Below are 8,601 nucleotides of genomic sequence, written 5' to 3'. Positions count from 1 at the left end.
AGAGGCATTACAATATACAGCAGAACAAAACAATCCTCGCAGGAGTGAAGAATTCAGGCACCATTACACTCACATTTTTGTTGAGATTCTAGTTCGGAAGTATGAGTCACTATTAAAGCGTACTCAGGGACTCATTAACAGACTCATTATGAAAATGATAGACCGTAACTAATATTGTGAGGCTGCCACAGCTCTGCTCTGTACAGGGTAGCTGGAAACTGTGATCTGCAAATGCTGAACTCTTCAGGATGTGGCTTAATATGGCAGAGCTTTGTCTATTTTAACAATGCTCAACAACATAAGCTCATTAAAATCAAATACTATGAGGTGCTAAGTGCAAAGAAAACAGCTACTTTCATGTATATTAATGACCCAAAATAAAATATCCATTCTTCCCAGTTAGACTCCAAAATAAGGATTTATGTCAGGAATTGAAAGGCATACACAAGATTGGAGCAGTTTTCAGTACAAGTTACAGAACTGTCGACAGAACAAGAAGCAATGGCATCAAACTGCAGCAAGGGAAGTTTAGGTTGGCTATTAGGAACAACCTTCTCACTAGGACGGTGGTGAAGCACAGGATTTGGTTACCCAAAGCGGTGGTGGAACCTTCATCTTTGGAGGTTTTTAAAGCCCGGCTGGACAAAGCTGTGGCTGGGATGATCTAATTTGGGCTGGCCCTGCCTTGAGCAGGGGCTTGGACCAGATGACCCCGAGCTCCCTTCCAACCCTCATTTTTCTGATTCTAATTGCTGAAAACATCTGAAACTGCTTTTTGCATGATTAAAATAGAAACACTCTGTAGGTCTCCAAATCCATCTACATGAGTCATGGAAAAGCATAAGACATTAAGAGGCAGACAAGGTTCTTTGGGTAGAGGTGATATCTTTTATTAGATCAACTAAATCGATGGAAAAATTGTTCTTTTCAAACTTTTGGGCGCAAACGCCCTTTTTCAGGCACAGAGAAAGTCTGCTGGTGAACTGTGTGCTCAGACTCCCTATGCCTGAAGAGGGGCGTTTGTGCCCAAAAGCTTGCAAAGAACATTTTTTCCAACAATATAGTTGGTCTAATCAAAGATCTCAGCTCTACCCAAAGAACCTTGTCTGATTATGTCCTTAGACCAACACAGCTACAACCAACAACCCTAAGACATTAAGAAGAACCGGGAAGAAGAGTGATGAAATGGAGAAAGGACGAGTCAAATACCTGTATGTGTTGTTACTTGTATCCTTTTTTTACATTTTATTTTGTAGATTCAGTTTCAGAACGGAAGCTCAGGGAATCTACGTTAACACCAAAGTGCTCTGGTGCAGCGGTGCTCAATTTTTTTGGCTCAACTGACTGGATGAGTGGTACAGGGCCAGTTCACGCACCAGATCCATGGGGTCTGCACCCAATTGGGCCCCGCATGCCTGGATCAGGCATCGTGCTACCTGGATCCTGCCTTGCATCGCCCAGACCAGGACCTGTGTACCTGGATCTCACTTGGTGTTGCCCAGATCAGACCCTGCATACCTGGATCCTCCTGCTTGATGGCAATCCACCCTGTGTGCAGGGTCACACTATCTGTCTTGCAGGGCTCCCCATGGGCCCATACACTTGGCAGGGGGAGTGGCAAATAATACTCCACCACCACCAAATTTTTAGACTTGTGGGGAACCTTGTGGGCCAGATGCCATGGCTCTGCAGGCTAGATCTAACTCACAGACTGGGGGTTAAGCACCCTCTTCTTGTGTACTGATGCTTCATGATGACTGGTCAACCAGTGAAATTACTTTGTGTTAAGACTCAAATGACAAAAGTTGAGCAACTGAGAAGGGGAACTTTTTTTACTCAGATTGCTAATAGAAGATAAAGTTTTGAACTCCTATTTAATTTCAATGACAGATCAAGGTTTTGTATAATGAAAGTCTTTGCTTAGGATTCAATGCCCTTCAGATTCCATAGCTAGCATGCAGAAATCCACCAGGGAGCTTCAACAGAACCAGAAGGAAAACACATGTGCTTTGCTTTCCAATTAGATAAAATCTTTTACAGGTCAATCTTCAGTGATTTGTCCAAAGCTATGAAACAATAATAGTGACAGAATCAATGACAGATTCTTGAACCTACCTCCCTCATCTCACCACTAGACAAAATGACATCTATAACAGTGCCTAAACTAAACAATCTCAGCCAACACCTACTGGTACTACTGTCATTTAATCTTGGGCAGCATGCTGGAAAACTGTACAGCAATTAAATCCGCATAATAAAGTTATCTAAAGTAAATGAAGCCTCATTCAAATTAAATGCATGAATAAAATAAAATTGAGCAACAAAGAAGGAGTCTTACACAGAGTAAAAACAAAACAGCACGGTGCCAGTCAGCATTTTATATTTTCTTAGTGCGTCATTAATGACTGACTGCATTTTCACCTCAGCCCACGTTTCAAATTAACATATGAACTTGTTAGTGACAGTGAAATTCATGTACATTTCCCTGTAGGCATGAAAAGCTTAGCAATTAAGAGGCCTCACTGACAAAAGCAAGCCCTACACAAGTATCCCATCTCTGGGTCTGGGTACACCAAAACAGGTTACTCTGCAGGAATCTCATATCCTCTAAATGGTTAAAGCTGTTCCAAGTAAAAAAGCAGAATCTCACCCAAAACCAGATGCTTAGATTGGCCAACTCCTTTCTAAGTAAACCTGTTTATTAAAGCAGTTTAAAGGATAATCAAAATATAGACCTACTCAAGCGTGAAGTGCTTTACAAGGCAGAATAAAGATCCTTCCTCTAAAATCTAGCACTTTAAGACAAGAGACACAAAATATGTAACACCATTTCGGGTATGAGAGAGTGTGGTGCATGGGAAATATTGGTTTACTGCAAATATATGCAAGTAATATGAATAAAACAAAAACTCAACAAGTTATACTTACAGGTATCTAACAAAGGTAAGCAAGTGGAAAAAGAAACTAACTGTTGTTTCTATGTAAAGTCATTAAGGAAGGCTGCTCTTTTGAAATATAGACTGGAAGGTTTTCCAAAGCATCTTCCTAAAAATGAAAATTATATAATAGAACCCCCGCTTTCAGGTGCTAATGTGGTAAGTGTAATGGAATTTGTATAATTCATGAATATCCAGATTATAGAACAAAACCAACAGGTTAAGGCTATGAGTCAGATTTTCTAACATTTTCATTTTGTCATTAACATTTAATATATTTTTTATGAAGAATACAACATTTTAGTCTGATAACAAAAAGCTGAGAGTTAAAAACAAGAAATCCAGAGGTCCATTGGTACTTGACTATTTCCAGACATTAGTCAAACCATTGAAAAGTATTGCTGTGGGTGTTAAACCACTTTATGCCAGCCATAGCAATGCATTTAAATAATTTTTCTCCCCAAGTGTCAGGATTCTGATAAAGAACAGAAACAGGAATATAAAGGCATGGACAGCTAGTGCTTGGAAACTCATTCAGAGGGCCAAACTGTGAAACCATCATTTATGCTTCCTTATTACTTATGCGCTTACCCATATAAGTGATCCCACTGAATGGAGGGAGTAGGGTGGGGCAGGGGTGAGTGGGGCCCTGGCCCAGCTGGGTGGTGGGAGGGTTGGAGCCCCGGCAGCTCATCTAGGTGCACGAGGGGGCTCCCGCAGCTCTGCACGCACCCCAGCACGTGCCCCCCCACAATCTGTGTGCGGTTTGGAGGCGGCGGCTGCTGCTGTGCATTGGGCTTTGCACCCGCAGCACAGATTGGAGGGGGAACGACATGTACCCATAGGCAGAGGGGGGGAAATTATTCGGGGGGGGGTTGAGCACAGATGCATGCGTGCACACCCACCCAGTAAGTAAGTGTGCAGGGTAAGGGGTGGGGGGAAGGAGAAAGGGTGGGCAGGAAAGACTGGGGCAGGAGCAGACACTGCACAGCAGAGGTGGGGCATAGGACGGAGCCACAAGCGGCTCATCCAGAGGCCGCAGGGAAGGGTGGCGGCTCCCGCCACTGCATGTGCCCTGGGAGGGCATGAAGGGCATGTGCTCCCAGATCTATGCAGGGCAGGGATAGACCAGTTGATCGTGACTGACCAGCAGGTGACCACTGGTATATATGTTTACCACAGACCCAGATGCACCTTTACATTACTGAGCAGGAATAAGACCGAACAACAGATGCTCATTTAGTGCAAGTTCTGATTTTTAATCAGTTATTCAACAGAAAAAGCACTAAGTTAGCTTCTGTACTGTGGTTTCCATCAAACTCACAGACCAAACTAAAACTGACCATCACACCACCAGTTTAACACAGTTCTATCTGTGAACACATTGCATTTCTCTGTAGAGAGTACCTACACTTAAATGTTCTGGAGCTACTTTGACATTGGATCGCCTTTTTAACTTCTCTCCCAATTTAAAATAGCCTGAGTTTAAAAATAGCATAAACATTTTACATATAGACAAAGATGTCAGATACAATGATTTAAACAAGACTCTAAACATTTAGAGAATCAGTACAGGAAGTCATAACAGAGGTATCTGAATTGTTCTTTAGTGCATCTGCAGAAGCAGAAGGGACTTTTCCTTGAGAGCAACAGAAATCAGCATCGGCATGCAACTCAGGTAGAGGAATGACATCACCCGATATCTCTAAAGCATTACCTCATCTCCTAATCCAAGGAGTGAGTCACCCAGGCAGTCAGCTGCAAATCTCTTGGCACAGAAAATGTAGGTTACCATGATGCACTTACACATTCCTCTGATCTTGTCAATGTAAATTGCTATTTGTTCAGCTTCACTGGTCAGCAATATGGCACACCAGTTTTAAGTGGCTTGTTTGCACTTTAAAAACATGCACCCTGCTAACAACAGATCTCTATATAAGAAATTAGTCTTTTACTTATCAAGAGTTTTTAACTTGAAGTTCTTACATTGGCTGGCAGGACCACCCCAAGCAGCCAATCAGGATTAGTATTTGCACAATCACCAAGCAGGCTGGTGAGGTAATGCAATTTGCAGCAGCCTTAACAGAGAGCAAACCTAACTATCAGAAACAGCATATGTTACTAGGGAATTCGTTGTCTAGACTCCTCACTGGGAAGGAGCACACAACACAAATTCCACGACAGGTTGAGATGGGCACAGAGGGAGAGCTGCCAATTCATTAAAGAAAGGGAGGCAAGTGAACACCCGTCAAAAAATCTAAAGTACTGAGGCTGCCATAAGCTATTTACAAACGTAATTCGGACTTTCATAGATTTATAGACAGTAAGGGCTGGATGCATCTTGCAAGATCATCGGGTCCAGCACTAGGCAGGATTGTATTTCATGATTGTATTTTTTGTAGAAAACAGGTATCAGGTATGCCAACATGAGCTGGGTGAAATTCAGGGAAGGACCTCAGATGTCCAGAGCTTGCTGCTGTCACTGCAGGAAGCTGCTGTTTACCAGCAGGACTGGCTGAGGAAGGAAAGTGGCTGAGAGTAGGTAATTCAGAGACACTGTTACTAGGGTAGGGAGGCTCGTTTACATGGCTGCAGAGCAAGGGTGCGGGTTCAAGCACATCTTATCTTGTCCACATGAGTCCATAGCCCAGAAATGTCAGTAAAACTATCCTGAGCTCATCCCTTTTGTGCCTACTATTGAGCCCTCAGTCTCAAGATCAGATTGTAGAAAAGAGAATTAAGAGGGGACATGACAGCAATATTCAGATCTGAAGGGCAGCCATAAGGAGGAGGGAGAACACCTGCAGAGAGCAGAAAGAAGTGTCTTTCTTCCTCAGATCTCATGAGTGCATTTTAACAACCCTTGCAACAGTGGGACGCTGATAGCCCTCATCCCCCCGCTTTGCCTTGTGGCAGGTTACGGTGGTTTCTTTTTTGTTTGGCAACATGTCTATATGTGCAACAGGAATGTTCGTGTTGTTTTAGAAGCAGGTTAGAGAAGCACTTGTATGGGATAGTTCAGATAGGAATGATCCTGCCTCAAAGATAGGAAAGGACTAGATAAGGTGCTGATAACCTTTCTAGCTGTACTTTTGTATGACTATCATTCTACTGCGCTTGAGTGGGCACTAGGACCGCACACACCAAACAGCCACACTAGCAGCCTCCCAGGCTTGGAATGCGACACATCCCAGGACCAGTTGCTCCATCACTACAGACTGGAGCTTTGAGGACGTGACCCACATTCAGGAGTGGCCAGGAACTGAGACAGGGAAATGTGCACAGGAATTTATTATTTTGTCTGGATCTGTTATTTTCTCATGGGAAACAGTAACATTTAGAGATCTTTACAAAGTCGGTATATCTGTTAGCTTGCAGCTGTCTTAGATCACTGAAAGCCCCAAGGACTGATGAAGCTGGAGCTTGAGAAAGGGATGTGCTTATGCGACTTGGGAATTCGCCTTAGGAGCTGAAGACTGCATCTCCTAGGGAAAAGATGGCATTGCAACCTGCTCAGACCAAGAGAACCGTAAGAGTATGTCGCTCTTATGCAGCAGTTATGGCTCAGTAAGCCACTCTGTTGTGCATCGCCCAGTTTCACTTATGTATTTTTTTTTTTACAAGGCCACATTAGAGATGGTTTAAGGACATGCCATGACAAAGAAACTTCTAGAGCAAGTCTTCTATAATCTACCAAATGTATCAAGCTCCGTCTTAAAGCTAGTCATTCTTTTTACCCCCATTACCTGGTAGATTTCATGCATTTTTCAGAAGGACAACTGCCACTTGAAGAAAGAGAAAATCTAGTTTGTTCCAGGATAAGCATGCTTAGATCTTCTCAGGCAGGCTTTGCATCAGTCATTCAGCTGTACAAGAGGCACACAGCAGGAAGGAGGCACTACACACCACTCATGTAGGAGCAGTGGCATAGATGCCGTTATGCAGCCTGTATTGCTCAGAAAAACCCTCTTTCCCTTTCAGAAGCATGCTCTGCAATATGGATCCCTTGCCATTGTAATGAGAAATGCCTACAGTTTACACTGGAAGTTATAAAACCACTGTCTGGTGTTACTGATCAAATCTCCAGTGAAAAATAATTTTTCACATCATTTTCTGTATATATTAACTATTAAAAAACTGGAGTTGTGAAATGGTAAGTAAGGTTTTTATTTTAACAATACTACTTACTCTCTTTCACAGTAGAGAGTCTGACATGGGAAAAAAAAAAAACTATTTACAAGTGTTTTAGTGTTTTTGGGATAGGAACAAGGATTGTTTTCCCCCTTTACATCAGGGGTACCAAATACAGACCATAGGCCATATCTAGCGCACAAGGCTCCTAGGAGGAGCCAGGAAGTTGGGACAGTGAGCAAGGGAAAGGAAGAAGCAGGCAAAGGAAAAAGGGCAAACAAGGGAGAAGAGAAAGCTCTTTGTGATGGTGACATCCTCTGGTTGCCTTACTGATGCCATCTTGTCAGAGGATCAGTCACAGTCCAGATGATTTCAGCCCAGTGTCATGCTGGATTGCAGCAGCCATGGTGGTAAGACTTATTTCTTTCAGACCACTAGGCTTCATAATGGCAGGACTTTATCCCCAGTCTTCACGTTAAAGAATATCAAAATGAGGGATAAACAGAGTAGCCCAGCTCACTTTATCCACCCATTAGGTATAATTTCCCAAGCATCAGTTTTTATCTTATTTCTAGTTTCATTCTGCTTTCATTTACAAGTCATAATCTTAGCACAGGCTGGGATATCACCACATACAGATGCCATCTGGACGATATATTCTCCTAATGACATACATTGTTACAGATGCTACAGCAGAGTGGCACCTTAGAGAGGGGGCAGGGAGGGGATGTCAGGAGGCAAGGCACAGCTATTCACAGGGGAGGGAAAAAGAGATAGGAATAGGAAGGACAGGGCAGAATTACAGGAAGGAAAAACGCAGAATGGAGTTTGGGGGAGAATGGAGGGTCTCCCATCACAGAAGAATTACAGAAGTCCTGGAATATCCGACTACACATATGGTTTCATAACCAAGAAAAGAACAATGTGACCCAGTTCTGTTCACCCACAGATTTTTATTTTGTTGGAGGCTAATGAAAAAAAAATAGTAAGACAGGCAGCATAAAAACAGAACTCTTTAAGAGTTCCTGTGTTGTCTCAGATGTGTGTATGTAATGGAAGTGAAACCAAACAGCAAAGCAGGGAAATGCTGGCCTTGCAGACTGTACGTGGCAAGAAAGGCTGTTGAGTTGCTGCTTCTGTTTCTTCTTCTTGGCCAGACTATTTTTGAACCTCCACACTAAGGAGGGTCTATAGCTGTCGCACTCAGACTTATAAAAAAAGCTAGCTTTCCATGTCTTAGCACCAGCAGCTATGATTACAAATGCATGCTCTTATTTGATTTTTTTTTTTTTAAATGGGATGGTGATGAAAAAAAGAAACTTAGGCAAGTTTCATACCCATAAACTTGGGCACATATTTAACATATGAACTGAAGAACAGCACATGGTAGGCAATGTGAAGTTTCAAGACATTATAGAACGATGTGTGATAAAATAAAGGAAGGGAAGGTACTGCTGAATGTTAGTAAAAACAGGAGACGCTCCACTGTTAAAACTTTTTTTTTTTTTTTTTTAAATAGGAAAAAGTTAAAAAA

General features: G+C 42.5%; 1 protein-coding gene across 3 annotated transcripts in view; it reads right to left on the bottom strand.

Annotated features, from left to right (window-relative positions):
* The window catches only part of EIF2AK3 (eukaryotic translation initiation factor 2 alpha kinase 3), a 61,373-nt gene that overhangs the window by 41,746 nt on the left and 11,026 nt on the right, over positions 1 to 8,601 (bottom strand). The gene's annotated exons all lie outside the window — the stretch shown is intronic.

Source organism: Gavialis gangeticus, unplaced genomic scaffold (assembly GCF_001723915.1).
Source record: "Gavialis gangeticus isolate Ggan-Ray unplaced genomic scaffold, GavGan_comp1, whole genome shotgun sequence".
Taxonomy (NCBI): domain Eukaryota; kingdom Metazoa; phylum Chordata; order Crocodylia; family Gavialidae; genus Gavialis; species Gavialis gangeticus.
Note: the sequence above shows the minus strand (reverse complement) of the source record. Positions and strands in the feature narration are given on the sequence as shown.